We start from the raw sequence: 15,931 nt of genomic DNA on the forward strand, positions 1-15,931 counted from the left end.
TTGTCCGCCCACGTGTTCTCGCACACCCCGAGAGCTTCTGGTCAGCGGGGTGGTGGCACCGGGATCCTCATCTCTCCCAAGTGGTCATTCTCTCTTTCTCCCCTTACCCATCTGTCTATCGCCTCCTTTGAATTCCATGCTGTCACAGTTACCAGCCCTTTCAAGCTTAACATCCTTATCATTTATCGCCATCCAGGTTCCTCGGAGAGTTCATCAATGAGCTTGATGCCTTGATAAGCTCCTTTCCTGAGGACGGCTCACCTCTTACAGTTCTGGGTGACTTTAACCTCCCCACGTCTACCTTTGACTCATTCCTCTCTGCCTCCTTCTTTCCACTCCTCTCCTCTTTTGACCTCACCCTCTCACCTTCCCCCTACTCACAAGGCAGGCAATACGCTCAACCTCATCTTTACTAGATGCTGTTCTTCCACTAACCTCATTGCAACTCCTCCAAGTCTCCGACCACTACCTTGTATCCTTTTCCCTCTCGCTCTCATCCAACACTTCCCACACTGCCCCTACTCGGATGGTATCGCGCCGTCCCAACCTTCGCTCTCTCTCCCCCGCTACTCTCTCCTCTTCCATCCTATCATCTCTTCCCTCTGCTCAAACCTTCTCCAACCTATCTCCTGATTCTGCCTCCTCAACCCTCCTCTCCTCCCTTTCTGCATCCTTTGACTCTCTATGTCCCCTATCCTCCAGGCCGGCTCGGTCCTCCCTCCCGCTCCGTGGCTCGACGACTCATTGCGAGCTCACAGAACAGGGCTCCGGGCAGCCGAGCGGAAATGGAGGAAAACTCGCCTCCCTGCGGACCTGGCATCCTTTCACTCCCTCCTCTCTACATTCTCCTCTTCTGTCTCTGCTGCTAAAGCCACTTTCTACCACTCTAAATTCCAAGCATCTGCCTCTAACCCTAGGAAGCTCTTTGCCACCTTCTCCTCCCTCCTGAATCCTCCTCCCCCCCCCTCCTCCCTCTCTGCAGATGACTTCGTCAACCATTTTGAAAAGAAGGTCAACGACATCCGATCCTCGTTTGCTAAGTCAAACGACACCGCTGGTTCTGCTCACACTGCCCTACCCTGTGCTCTGACCTCTTTCTCCCTCTCTCTCCAGATGAAATCTCGCGTCTTGTGACGGCCGGCCGCCCAACAACCTGCCCGCTTGACCCTATCCCCTCCTCTCTTATCCAGACCATTTCCGGAGACCTTCTCCCTTACCTCACCTCGCTCATCAACTCATCCCTGACCGCTGGCTACGTCCCTTCCGTCTTCAAGAGAGCGAGAGTTTGCACCCCTTCTGAAAAAACCTACACTCGATCCCTCCGATGTCAACAACTACAGACCAGTATCCCTTTCTTTTCTCTCCAAAACTCTTGAACGTGCCGTCCTTGGCCAGCTCTCCCGCTATCTCTCTCAGAATGACCTTCTTGATCCAAATCAGTCAGTTTCAAGACTAGTCATTCAACTGAGACTGCTCTTCTCTGTATCACGGAGGCGCTCCGCACTGCTAAAGCTAACTCTCTCTCCTCTGCTCTCATCCTTCTAGACCTATCGGCTGCCTTCGATACTGTGAACCATCAGATCCTCCTCTCCACCCTCTCCGAGTTGGGCATCTCCGGCGCAGCCCAAGCTTGGATTGCGTCCTACCTGACAGGTCGCTCCTACCAGGTGGCATGGCGAGAATCTGTCTCCTCGCCACGCGCTCTCACCACTGGCGTCCCCAGGGCTCTGTTCTAGGCCCTCTCCTATTCTCGCTATACACCAAGTCACTTGGCTCTGTCATAACCTCACATGGTCTCTCCTATCATTGCTATGCAGACGACACACAATTAATCTTCTCCTTTCCCCCTTCTGATGACCAGGTGGCGAATCGCATCTCTGCATGTCTGGCAGACATATCAGTGTGGATTACGGATCACCACCTCAAGCTGAACCTCGGCAAGACGGAGCTGCTCTTCCTCCCGGGAAGGACTGCCCGTTCCATGATCTCGCCATCACGGTTGACAACTCCATTGTGTCCTCCTCCCAGAGCGCTAAGAACCATGGCGTGATCCTGGACAACACCCTGTCGTTCTCAACTAACATCAAGGCGGTGGCCCGTTCCTGTAGGTTCATGCTCTACAACATCCGCAGAGTACGACCCTGCCTCACACAGGAAGCGGCGCAGGTCCTAATCCAGGCACTTGTCATCTCCCGTCTGGATTACTGCAACTCGCTGTTGGCTGGGCTCCCTGCCTGTGCCATTAAACCCCTACAACTCATCCAGAACGCCGCAGCCCGTCTGGTGTTCAACCTTCCCAAGTTCTCTCACGTCACCCCGCTCCTCCGCTCTCTCCACTGGCTTCCAGTTGAAGCTCGCATCCGCTACAAGACCATGGTGCTTGCCTACGGAGCTGTGAGGGGAACGGCACCTCAGTACCTCCAGGCTCTGATCAGGCCCTACACCCAAACAAGGGCACTGCGTTCATCCACCTCTGGCCTGCTCGCCTCCCTACCACTGAGGAAGTACAGTTCCCGCTCAGCCCAGTCAAAACTGTTCACTGCTCTGGCCCCCCAATGGTGGAACAAACTCCCTCACGACGCCAGGACAGCGGAGTCAATCACCACCTTCCGGAGACACCTGAAACCCCACCTCTTTAAGGAATACCTAGGATAGGATAAAGTAATCCTTCTCACCCCCCCCTTAAAAGATTTAGATGCACTATTGTAAAGTGGTTGTTCCACTGGATGTCATAAGGTGAACGCACCAATTTGTAAGTCGCTCTGGATAAGAGCGTCTGCTAAATGACTTAAATGTAATGTAAATGATATTTTGACTGGTACTGTATATGCAATACCTCTATTTGACTAGAAATCTAAGAGTATCAAAGCAGATTAACTCTCCTCTTGGTGTAAACAACCTCCCCATTCTCTTTCCATCTCCATAGCAGCGACTGACAAGGCATTAAGTTGTGAAGACTTTATCTTTCACTCTAGTGTTTGGGGTTTAATTAAAACGCTGCTAACCCAGGAGAGGGTGTCACCACATAGAGGTATCTTCAGAAAAGATGAGGTTCTACCTAAATCATATTAATGAATGCCATACAGTACCTTAGACAAACTGCACTGGGAGGAATATGAAACATTTGAAGAGAGACATTGTGGCCTGTAGACGAGTAATTGTTCTCTAGATGCAGCGTTCATCAAGCAAGTCTTATTGACTTATGGAAATCATTCGGTCTCTCAGATGTAAACACACCCTCAGAAATACCTTGCGCTCCTACTCACGATTTGTAATTTGCTGGTGTACGTGATTAGACTTGGAGACTTTTTATATCCTCATAGGTCAACAATATTTTAACAGGATCCCTTGCAGTTGGTATTGGCCTATTCTGACTTGCTAGCTAATATTGTTAGGTAAGTTGTATTGCCGATGTGGAGAGAAGACTTAGATTAGACCCATTTTAGAAGTTTGGTTTGTTGATTTGTCTATCACAGTAGCTTCAACACCTGCATTGCTTGCTGTTTGGGGTTTTAGGCTGGGTTTCTGTACACAGAACTTTGAGATATCAGCTGATGTACGAAGGGCTATATAAATAAATTTGATTAGAAAAATAAAAATACATTTGATTTGATTTAGCCTGCTATTACTGATGATCAGATCAATGCAGTCTTACAATGGGAAAACAAATTGATGTCATGTCACATTGCACCAGGGTTATCTCCATTTCCATGAGTCTTTTTAGAGGTCTGAAATGTAAGATTATGTACCAGTTTGGAAGCTAAACAACATTAATAAACACATTCATGAACACTTTTTACCTGTTTGCTTTTGGCACAGACCACAAAAGATGACATTTCCTGTCAAGAAAATTAAAAATTTCCCTAAAATTTCCCAGATATTCACAAGCAGAAATACATTTACAGTGTTTGTGTAATGAAGAAGATACAAGGCTAATGTCTTTGTACGCGACTAGCAGTGTTTTAAGTTTTAGGACAAATGTATTGCTTGTTTGGCTTTAGCAGTGGTAAATAGGAGTGTAATGAACAAATCCAAGATGTTGTCATGCAGGGGAACATTCCCATTTCCAGCTCAGCGGGTATCCATGGCAACCCTAATTCTGCAGGTACAGCCAGATCGCTGGTGGTAATTGCTTCAAACGGATGCATACTTTTACTAAATTGACTTTTATCAAAACCTTGAGCCGTACTAATCTTCTGTTTTGTCGCCATTAGTCGGACTCTGCAAAGTCATCCTGATTTATTGCGGCGTCTGGAGGCAGGCTCCAGACATCATGTTTTGAAAACGAACCTGTGAATGTCATTTCATCCCGTCTATCAGGAAGAAAATAGCTAACTGCATCTGAAGTTTTGCTGTTGGTTTAGCGGTTATGAAGGGCCTGTTGGTCATTTAGTTCACTTTAGGTTAGATCACATCGTTCCCTTTCCAATAGAAAATACAGTAAATCGCTGAAAGTTAAAGTTGCATTGATGTCAAGTTGGATGTGGATCGACATGGACAATGGACATTAACTATGCCAGCCCTGATTTTCTAACAAGCAAAGAAGGTTATTAGAAGCTTTGCAACATTGTCTTGTATTTCTTCAAATATTCCCACAACGCTTTCAGAATATTTCAAGAATCTCAAACGTATAATTAATTGGCATATTATAGTTTTTTGTTTGTTCTAGAAAATATACAAACTTTTGGTCACAGACATGGACTTTTTGGTCCAGAACATGCTATTTCAGAACACATGGTTCTTTGGCCAAGACTGGTTGAGAACACTTGCATAAGACCCATTACTAATAGAACATACATTTTTGAGAAGCTTTGGGTTTTGGGCTGGTAGCTTAGTGTTTGTGAAAGATGCCTCCTACCCTGCTTTCTACCTCTTCACAGAGATTCGGAATCGTCAGATTATCTACAGTGCTTATAGAAAGTCTACACCCTCTTTCAAAGTGTTCACCTTTTGTTGCCTTATAGTCTGGAATTAAAATGCATTTATTTTTTCCCATTTGGTCTTCATATCCTACCCCAGAACCTCCAGGTAAATTTCTTTCTTCAGATTTTTCACACCCCTTGTAATAGCAATCCTAAATTAGCTCAGGTGTAACCAATCACCTTCAAAATCACACACCAAGTTAATTGGCCTCCAGCTGTGTTAACCTGTAGTTATTCACATTATTTCAGGATAAATTCAGCAGTTCCTATTGGTTCCCTCTGCTCGGGAGGGAATTGCAAAGCAGACACTCAACCAGGAGCTTTCAAAAGAACCCCAAGACAAAGTTGTGGAAAAGCACTGGTCAGGGGATAGGTATAAACAAAATTCAAAGGCCTTGAATATCCCTTGGAGCACGGTTAAGACGATTATTAAGAAGCACAAGGTGCATGGCACCGCCAAGACCATGCCTAGATCAGCCATCCCTCCAAACTGGTTGACCGAGCAAGTAGGAGACTGATCAAAGAGGCTACCAAGAGTAACTAATAGCAACTTTGAAAGAACTACAGGCCTTTATGGCCAAGACTGGTCGGTGTGTATGTGATAACAATATCCCAAGCACTTCACATCTGGCATGAATGGAAGCCATTACTCAAAGCTCAATGCCCATCTTGAATCCGTTTGAAGTATGCAAGAAAAAAAAAAAACTTTTTTGCCTATATGCAAAGCGTTACGTTTGGAGCAAACACAGCACATCACCCAAAGATCACCATTGCTACTGTGAAGCATGTAAAGCCAGTAAGATGCTCTCAATGGTGCAGCTATAGAACATTTTGAGGATCTGAAGGCCCATGCCAAATCTTTACAGCCTTCTGAGGGAGTTTGGGATGATGACGTTGATGTGAGCCAGCTTTTCAAAGGATTTCATGGCTACAGAAGTGAGTGCTACGGTGTGATAGTAATTTAGACAGCTTAACTTGGTGTTCTTGCGCACTGGAACTATGGTGGTCTGCTTGAAACATAGATATTACAGACGGTCAGGGAGAGGTTGAAGATGTCAGTGAAGACACTTGCCGGCGCATGCTCGGAGTACGTCTGGCCTTGCGGCCTTGTTTTTGTTTTGTTTTTTTTTTAACCCCTTTTCCTCCCCAATTTCGTGGTATACAATTGTTTAGTAGCTACTATCTTGTCTCATCGCTACAACTCCCGTACAGGCTCGGGAGAGACGAAGGTTGAAAGTCATGCATCCTCCCATACACAACCCAACCAAGCCCTGCGGCCTTTGTAATGTTAACCTTTTTAAAGGTCTTACATCGGATATGGAGAGCGTGATCACACAGTTGTCAGGAACAGCTGGTGCTAGAAGGCATTCAATGCATGGTTTGCTTGTTTGATGGCTGGTCAGAGGTTGTAGCAGTATTTCTTGTAAGTGTTCTGATTCAGTGTCCCGCTCCTTGAAAGCAGCAGCTCTAGCATTTAGCTGAGTGTGGATGTTGCCTGTAATCCATGGCTTCTGGTTTAGATATGTACCTATGGTCACTCATTGGACTACTCCTATATTGTGCGTCACTGTTACTTCCTGTTCGAGTTATTTCCTGTAAGCAGGATTCAGGAGAATAGAGGTATGGTCAGATTTTAGAAATGGATGGTGATATAGAGTTTCATTGCCTCTAGATGCACAGGTGACATGCTGGTAGAAATGAGGTTAGACGGATTTCAGTTTGTCTGCATTAAAATTCACCTGCCACTAGGAGCACCGCCTCTGGATGAGCATTTTCTTGTTTGCTTATGGCCCTATACAGCTCATTGAGTGCGTTCTTAGTGCCAGCATCGTGTTGTGGTGGTAAATAGACAACTACAAAACATTTAGATTAAAACTTTTGCTAAATAGTAGGTCTACAGCTTATTAAGAAGTATTCTAACTCCGGCGAGCAGAACCTCAAGACTTGAAGGTGCACTATGCAGAAATCGCTCCGCCATTTCCTGGTTGCTAAAATTCTAATAGTTTGCCTAATTTGTGACAAAACAAGCAAGTATAGTCTAGAGAATCGTCGTACCATCTAAACTCTTGTGAAATATATTTTACATAATCAAAAATATTGTATTTTCAGCTGTTTGAAGCTGGTGTACAAAAGCAAGAGACGCAAAAGCTAAACTAAAGAACGGGAAGCATAGAAATAGCGCACATAGAACAGATGTGGGGGGCTGCCATAGTCGACGTCCAAGTTTTTGGTGCCCAGGGAACAGTGGGTTAACTACCTTGTTCAGGGGCAGAACGACAGATTTTTTACTTGTCAGCTCGGGGATTCAATCAAGCAACCTTTCGGTTACTGGCCCAATGCTCTAACCACTAGGCTACCTGTGGCCCCGGAGCAAGATGGTGCCAACAGAGAGGGTCACCTCGCTTCTAGTCCTTATGAAAATATGGAGTATTTTGTTTTTTAAATGTATTATTTCTTATATTGTTAGCCCAGGAAATCTTAAGTCTTATTACATACAGCCGGAAAGAACTATAGGATATCAGAGCGACGTCAACTTACCAGCACCAGGAATACGACTTTCTCGAAGCGGATCCTTTGTTCGAACCACCCAAGGTATTCGAACTGATTCCAGAGGCCGACCCAAAACAACGTCGCCGCAGAAGAGGGAGACGGAGCGGCCTTCTGGTCAGACTTCAGAGGCACGCACACCACTCACCGCTTCCGAGTATATTACTCTCTAATTTCCAGTCTCTAGATAACAAGAGTAGATGAAATTAGGGCAAGGGTTGCTTTCCAGAGAGACATCCGGGATTGTAATATCCTCGGTTTCACGGAAACATGGCTATCTTGGGACATGCTGTCGGAGTCGGTACAGCCACCGGGATTCTTTGTGCGTCACGCAGGGTTGCCAACTGTCCCGTATTAGCAGGGGTGTCCCTTATATTGGGCTACATTGGTTTGCCAATTCCTGCAAAGTCATTTCTGTTGTTGTTCGGTCGGTTTGGCATATGGATAACCTGCAAAAAAGAAAAGACTGTGCAGCGACAACAAACAATGGGAAGCAAAAAATACGTGGGTTAAAGCTGTCAGTGGTGACTCGGCGAAAGCTTTCTGTACTTTAAGCCGTCAGGAATTCTCAATTGGCCATGGAGGGGAGAGTGACCAAACTCAGCATGCATCCACAGAAATGCACAAGAAGGCCACGCTAGCTAAAGGTGCTAGCAATATCGGCGCATTCTTCGTGACGTCTACTGCGGAAAAGGATTATCTGCCTCCTACGGAAGGTGAGCCCGTGTATTTCTCAGTTGCCAGTGATGCCTCAAACAAGGGAAATAGAAAAATGTTTCCAGTGTGCGTGAGATATTTCTCTGTGTCTGATGGAGTGCAGTGCAAGTTACTTGACGTTTATGAAGACAGTGCTGAAACGGCAAATGACAAACATCAAGCGCTGATGAACTGTCTGGAAAATCATGAACTTGATGTTAGCAGATAATGCCCATGTCAACTTTGGAAAAAAACACTCCTTTTACCAGTTATTGAGCAGTGACAACAATCGCATTCTGAAAGCTAATTGCCCAGCTCACATAACTCATAATGCCTTTTGCCTTTCCAATTGAATAAGACGATGAATATACACTGTATATTCATACCCATAACACCATACCCACACCGCCGTGTCACTGTGCACTGGCACGCCACCTTTTGTCCCTTATTTGGTAGTGAGAAAGTTGGAAACCCTAGCGTCACGGCAACAGGAATAAACATCTCTCCGGGAAGAAGGGCGGGGGTGAATGTTTCATGATTAACGACTCATGGTGTAATTATAACAACATGCAGGAACTTAAGTCCTTCTGTTCACCTGACAATCAAATGCTGACCGTATTATCTCCCAAGAGAATTCTCGTTGGTTATTGTCACAGCCATGTATATCCCCCTCAAGCCGATACCACGATGGCCCTCAAGGAACTACACTGGACTCTATGCAAACTGGAAACCAGTTGCATTTATTGTAGCTGGGGATTTTAACATTTTAATATAGCCTTGTTCTCAAATTTGCTATCAGCATATTGATTGTAGTACCGGGGCTGGCAAAACACTGGATCACTGCTACTCTAACTTCCACGGTGCATACAAGGTCCTCCCCCACCCTCCATTCTGCAAATTTGACCACGACTCCATTTTGCTCCCCCCCCCTCCTATAGGCAGAAACGCAAACAGGATGTACCCGTGACAAGGACTATTGGTCTGGTCTGACCAATCGGAATCCACGCTTCAAGATTGTTTTGATCACATGGACTGGGACATGTTCTGGGTAGCCCCTAACCAGAAACCGAGGATAGACGGCGGCATTTGCGCAAAACTGAAAGCGCGAACCACCACATTTAACCATGGAAAGATGACCGGAAATATGGCAGAATGCGAACAGTGTAGTTATTCCCTCCGCAAGGCAATCAACAAGCGAAATGTCAGTATAGGGAAAAAGTGGAGTCGCAATTCAATGGCTCAGATACGAGACATATGTGGCAGGGTCTACAGAAAATCACGGACTACAAAAAGAAAATCAGACACGTCACGGACACTGGCATCTTGCTTCCAGACAAACTAAACACCTTTGCTCGCTTTGAGGATAACACAGTGCCACCATCGTGGCCCGCTACCAAGGACTGTGGGCTCTCCTTCTCCGTGGCCGACGTGAGTAAGACATTAAACGTGTTAACCCTCGCAAGGCTGCCAGCCCAGACGACATTCCTGTCCTCAGAGCATGTACAGACTAGCTGGTTGTTCTGTTTACGGACATATTCAATCTCTCCCTATCTCTCCCAGTCTGCTGTCCCCACATGCTTCAAGATGGCCACCATTGGTCCTGTACCCAAGAAGGCAAAGGTAACCGACTATCGCCCCGTGGCACTCACTTCTGTCATTATGAAGTGCTTTGAGAGACTAGTCAAGGATCATCTAACCTCTACCTTACCTGTCACACTAGACCCACTGCAATTTTCATACCGCCCCAATAGGTCCATAGACGATGCAATCTTCATCACATTGCTTACTGCCCTTTCCCATCTGGACAAGAGGAATACCTATGTACAAATGCTGTTCATTGACTACAGCTCAGCATTCAACACCATAGTACCCTTCAAGCTCATCATTAAGCTTGAGGCCCTGGGTCTGAACCCCGCCCCCTGCGATTGGGTCTAGGACTTCCTGACGGGCCGCCCCCAGGTGGTGAAGGTAGGAAACAACATCTCCACTTTGCTGATCCTCAACACTGGAGCACCACAAGGGTGTGTGCTCAGCCCCCTCCTGTACTCCATGTTCACCCATGACTGCGTGGCCATGCACGTCTCCAACTCAATCATCAAGTTTGCAGACGACACAACAGTAGTAGGCTTGATCAGGTTGTAGTTAATATAGTATTTATAGAACTATTTCTCTCTATACCATTTGTATTTCATATACCTTTGACTATTGGATGTTCTTATAGGCACTATAGTATTGCCAGTGTAACAGAATAGCTTCCGTCCCTCTCCTCGCCCCTACCTGGGCTCGAACCAAGAACACATCGACAACAGCCACACTCGAAGCAGCGTTACCCATCGCTCCACAAAAGCCGCGGCCCTTGCAGAGCAAGGGGAATAACTACTCCAAGTCTCAGAGCGAGTGATGTTTGAAACGCTATTAGCGCACACCCAGCTAACTAGCCAGCCATTTCACATCAGTTACACCAGCCATTAGGCTGATAGGCTTGAAGTCATAAACAGTGCTGTGCTTGCGAAGAGCTGCTGGCAAAACGCATGAAAGTGCTGTTTGAATGAATGCTTATGAGCCTGCTGCTTCTTACCATCGCTCAGTCAGACTGCTCTATCAAATCATAGACTTAATTATAACATAATAACACACAGAAATTCGAGCCTTTGGTCATTAATATGGTCGAATCCGGAAACTATAATTTCGAAAACAAAACGTTTATTATTTCAGTGAAATATGGAACCGTTCGGTATTTTATCTAACTGGTGGCATCCCTAAGTCTAAATATTCTTGTTACATTGCACAACCTTCAATGTTATGTCATATTTACGTAAAATGAGCCAGGCTGCCCAAACTCTTGCATATACCCTGACTCTGCGTGCAATGAACGCAAGAGAACTGACACAATTTCACCTGGTTAATATTGCCTGCTAACCTGGATTTCTTTTAGCTAAATATGCAGGTTTAAAAATATATACTTCTGTGTATTGATCTTAAGAAAGGCATTGGTTTTTATTGGTAGGTACAGTCGTCCAACGATTGTGCTTTTCTTTGCATTGATTATATGCAATGCAGGACACGCTAGATAAACGAGTAATATCATCAACCATGTGTAGTTTTAACTAGTGATTATGATTGTTTTTTACAAGTTTAATGCTAGCTAGCAACTTACCTTGGCTTCTACTGCCTTCGCGTAACAGGCAGGCTCCTCGTGGAGTGCAATGAGAGGCAGGTGGTTAGAGCGTTGGACTAGTTAACTGTAAGGTTGCAAGATTGGTTCCCCGAGCTGACAAGGTAAAAATCTGTCATTTTGCCCCTGAACAAGGCAGTTAACCCACCGTTCCTAGGCCGTCATTGAAAATAAGAATGTGTTCTTAACTGACTTGCCTAGTTAAATAAAGGTATAATTTTTTTTTAATAACAAAAAATCGGCGCCCAAAATTAATTAGCCATTCCGATGAATCCGTCGACCTCTAGTGGACATACCTTCAAATAATTGGATTTGGCTATTTCAGCTACATCTTTTGCTGAGAGGTGTATACATCCATGCAATTGCCATAGACAAACATTGGCAGTAGAATGGCCTTACTAAACAGCTCAGTTACTTTCAACGTGGCACAGTCATAGGATGACATCTTTCTAACAGGTCAGTTCGTCAAATTTCTGCCCTGCTAGAGCTGCCCCGGTCAACTATAAGTGCTGTTATTGTAATGTGGAAATGTGGCAACAACGGTTCAGCCGCAAAGTGGTAGGCCACACAAGCTCACAGAAAAGGACTGCCAAGTGCTTTCCTCGGTTGCAACACTCACTGCCGAGTTCTAAACGGCCTCTAGAAGCAACGTCAGCACAAGAACTGTTTGTCTGGAGCTTCATGAAATGGGTTTCCATGGCTGAGCAGCCACCCACAAGCCTGGAGTGGTGTAAAGATCGCCACCATTGGACTCTGGAGCAGTGAAAACGTGTTCTCTGGAGTGATGAATCACGCTTCACCATTTGGCAGTCCGACAGACAAATCTGGGTTTGGCGGATGCCAGGAGAACGCTACCTGTCTGAATGCATAATGCCAACGGTAAAGTTTGGTGGAGGAGGAATAATGATCTGTGGCTGTTTTTCATGGTTCAGGCATGGCCCCTTAGTTCCAGTGAAGGGAAATCTTAACGCTCCAGCAATTACAATTGCATTCTGGACGATTCTGTGCCCCCAACTTTGTGGCAACAGTTTGGGAAAGGCCCTTACCTGTTTCAGCATGAAAATGTCCCCATGCTCAAAGCGTGGACCTATACAGAAATGGTTTGTCAAGATCGGTGTGGAAGAACTTGTCTAGACTGCACAGAGCCCTGACCTCAATCCCATCGAGCACATTTGGTATGAATTGGAACACCAACTGCGAGCCAGGCCTAATTGCCCAACATCTGTGCCCGACCTTACTAATGCACGTGGCTGAATGGAAGCAAGTCCACGCAGCAATGTTCCAATATCTAGTGGAAAGCCTTCCCAGAAGAGTGGAGGCTGTTATAGCAGCAAAGGGGGGACCAACTCCATATTAATGCCCATGATTTTGGCATGAGATGTTCGCCAAGCAGGTGTCCACATACTTTTGGTCATGTAGTGCATATTATCCATGTCCTTGTTCAGCCACAACTCAGAGAAACATAGGATATTACAGGTCTTCAGGTCCCGTTGAGAGGATAGTCTCTAACAGTTTGTTCCCTAGTTTGTTCCCTAGTAATTGTAGGTTCTCCTATAGAACGGAGGGCAGAGGCGGCGTATTTACTCACCGAAGTAGTTTTGTAAGGCTGCCCACACGTCGGCCCCTTCCACGGTCTCTTCTTTTTCCGAGTCTCTGGGAATAGGGTTTGGTCTGGGGAGAGCAGTATATCCTGCGCCGCTGACTCGTTGGAAGTAGAAATCTTCATCCAAATCGAGGTGGGTGATCGCTGTTCTTATGTCCAGAATCAGAAACATGTAAAAAAATAAAATTATAGATGGTAATCCCAACCCAGTTGTATTTGCTGCCAAAGGAGCTTCCACTTAAGGGATAATCATTGAGGGGCTATGAACGACGTGGAAGGCGTGTTCCACGACGCGCTAGCGGATTGGAAGTGACCTTCCACGGAGTTGCATTATTTTCCAGAGAATGCATAGAGCCCCGAGTTGATTATCAGTTTTACACCATGGCTATAATTTAACACATTTGTTGCTAGAAAGGTGTTCATTTGCAGGTAGATCGATATGTGTTCAACATCCACTGAAGTAGCTAGCAAATTTACTAGATAACTACAGTAGTTGCCTTGGTAACACTGTGTTACATTGTGCCTAAGAACAGCCCTTAGCCGTGGTATATTGACCATATACCACACCCCCTCGGGCCTTATTGCCTAATTAACTCGGGGGTGGAGACTTAACCAATTATGACATTTTTGTTTGGTATTTTTCATATAATTTTTCACAATAAAAGTGTGGAGTATGGTGTAAATAAGCACCAATTTGTAAGTCGCTCTGGATAAGAGCGTCTGCTAAATGACTTAAATGTAAATGTAAATGTAAATAAGTGGGGTGGGGGGGAAATCCTTATTTAATTGCATGAAACTCTTGAGGCACGGACACAACAAAATGTGAAAAAAGTTAAATGGGGTGTAGACATTTTCTATACTCGCTGCATGTGTTCCGTAAGCATGAGGGAAAAGGCATCCACGTCCAGTTTTGTAGTCTGTGTGATTACTTTTCCACAGCTCACATTTCATGATTTTTTCCATTCCTCAGTCTTTGCTTTCCTATAAAGAGCCTATTTGATTACATGCATTTTGTGCGTCATCACATTTAAACTGCAATATCAAAAAGAAAAGAAGTTGTTGGCACACTGGGAAGCAATAAACTATTTGTTTTCTTTCTACAGAGGACACTTGCCTGTCCATGCCCCTCACATGATAGTGACAAAGTGTTTCATTAGTTGATTTGATATGCTTCTCTCTCATTAGGTGTCTTTAATGTTATTCGAGGGCATGTTTCCACTGAGGCCACATGCTTATTATATACCCCCAACCAACCGATTGGTTTGCTCTCGGGGAAAAAATGGTCAAACCCTGGTCTGTGATCATTAACAAAACCAGCATATTATTTCTCTGTTTGTCCCACAAGCACCATTAAGGTGAGGGCCCTACCTTAATTTGCCTAGCTTTCTTTTCTTAATCTTTAGCTATCACCCTAAGCTGTTTGCTAACCAGAGGAGTTGAGGGGATTCAATTTGCTGAAATGACTCGCTAATAGTGATGAGCTGTGTTTTGGCATGATGATGTTTTCCAGAGCTTGTTTACAGAGCAAGGTGATCTGGCCCCACCCGTCTGCAACCCACCCCAGAGTGAGTGTGTGTGTGGGGTGCTGATCACAGAGAGCCAGCCTGGCAGGCTTAATGGAGCCAGATGTACTGTACCAAGGTCTCCCTAAGGACCTGCAGCTCTCAGGCCTGCCTCTGGAAATCCACAGTCCAGAGAGACCCCAGCTATCTTTAAATCACATTTAGGGAAAAGCAGTTAATGTGTTTCTAAGAAGACATGCAGTCGATGAATTGAACCAAGTGGTTAGGCTCGAAGATGAGAGTAGAATATCCCACATAGCAAGTCAACAGGACCAGGTTGTAGCGTTCTCAGGACCAGGCATCAAGTGGCCAAGAACTCAAAGAACTGGCCATCCTTAGCATTAGGGGTATGTTAGGGTCACAATTATCATGGCTTCTAGTACTCTGAAGGATATTTTGGGTGGATAAAGATTCAGCCCCCTGATTTATCCCCAAATGAGCTCCTCATGGATTGTTGTCTCCATTGTTTGTTACTAATTAGCACCCATTTTCAAACCTCTGGTTGCATCCAGGTAATTTTTGGGGGATCAAAAAGGGGTTTAGGTGGTGAGCGTGGCAATGTGTGTGGAAAATTATTACTAACCCAAACACAGTGGGGAACGATGGTCCTTCTACGGAAGGGCCTTCTAGGGCTAAGGATTTATAAATAATGATTATAATAATAATGACAATTATATTATTTTCACTGATGTCCTGATTTAATCTCTTCAGGATTAACACTGACGAGAAAAAAAGATCCACTCAGGATCTTTCTTTGCTCGTGTCTGGGAAGATACATCTAGCTATCTATGTCAGCCATTGGCTATCAGAATCTAGATAAAGGCACCTGCCATTCAACTGTATTAGGGCAACATTTTGAAGTGACAGTGGAATCAACCAATCACATTTTGACTTAATGGGTGGGACCGTTTTTACAAAAATGTATGGAAACTTCTGCCTTGAAGGCCAACAGGTCACTGCGCAATAGCGAGCAATAGTTTTCCCATGATCTAGCTAGCTCGCTTTTGTTTTCGGCTAGTTTACAGCGGCTGCAGCAGGTGTTATCAAATAGGGTGTTGCTAATTTGTTAGCTTCTCCCTTTTCAACAATAACCTTCAAGAAGTTAACTTTCAAATGATCATCATCTGGTGAGTGGAATTGTAGTGAGCTTGCTGTTAGTCATCTCATTTGAAAATAAGTTGTGTGTGAAACATTTTTGTTTCTCGGGATATACTGTCCCCGTCCATACAGCCACCTGGGTTCTCAATACATCGTGCAGACAGGAATAAAGAACGGAAGAAGAGCGGTGGTGTATGTTTCATGATTAACTACTCATGGTGTGATTGTGTTAACGTACAGATTGTGTTAACGTACAGAAACTCAAGTCTTTTTTTGTTCACCGGACCTACAATACCTCACAATCAAATGCTGACCGTAATACCTCCCA

General features: G+C 45.0%; 1 pseudogene; it reads right to left on the reverse strand.

Moving 5' to 3' along the window:
* The window catches only part of LOC135573362 (rac GTPase-activating protein 1-like), a 73,423-nt pseudogene extending 60,308 nt beyond the window's left edge, over positions 1-13,115 (reverse strand).
* Between the last annotated feature and the right edge of the window lie 2,816 nt (positions 13,116-15,931).

Source organism: Oncorhynchus nerka, linkage group LG1, assembly GCF_034236695.1.
Source record: "Oncorhynchus nerka isolate Pitt River linkage group LG1, Oner_Uvic_2.0, whole genome shotgun sequence".
In the NCBI taxonomy this organism is placed as follows: domain Eukaryota; kingdom Metazoa; phylum Chordata; class Actinopteri; order Salmoniformes; family Salmonidae; genus Oncorhynchus; species Oncorhynchus nerka.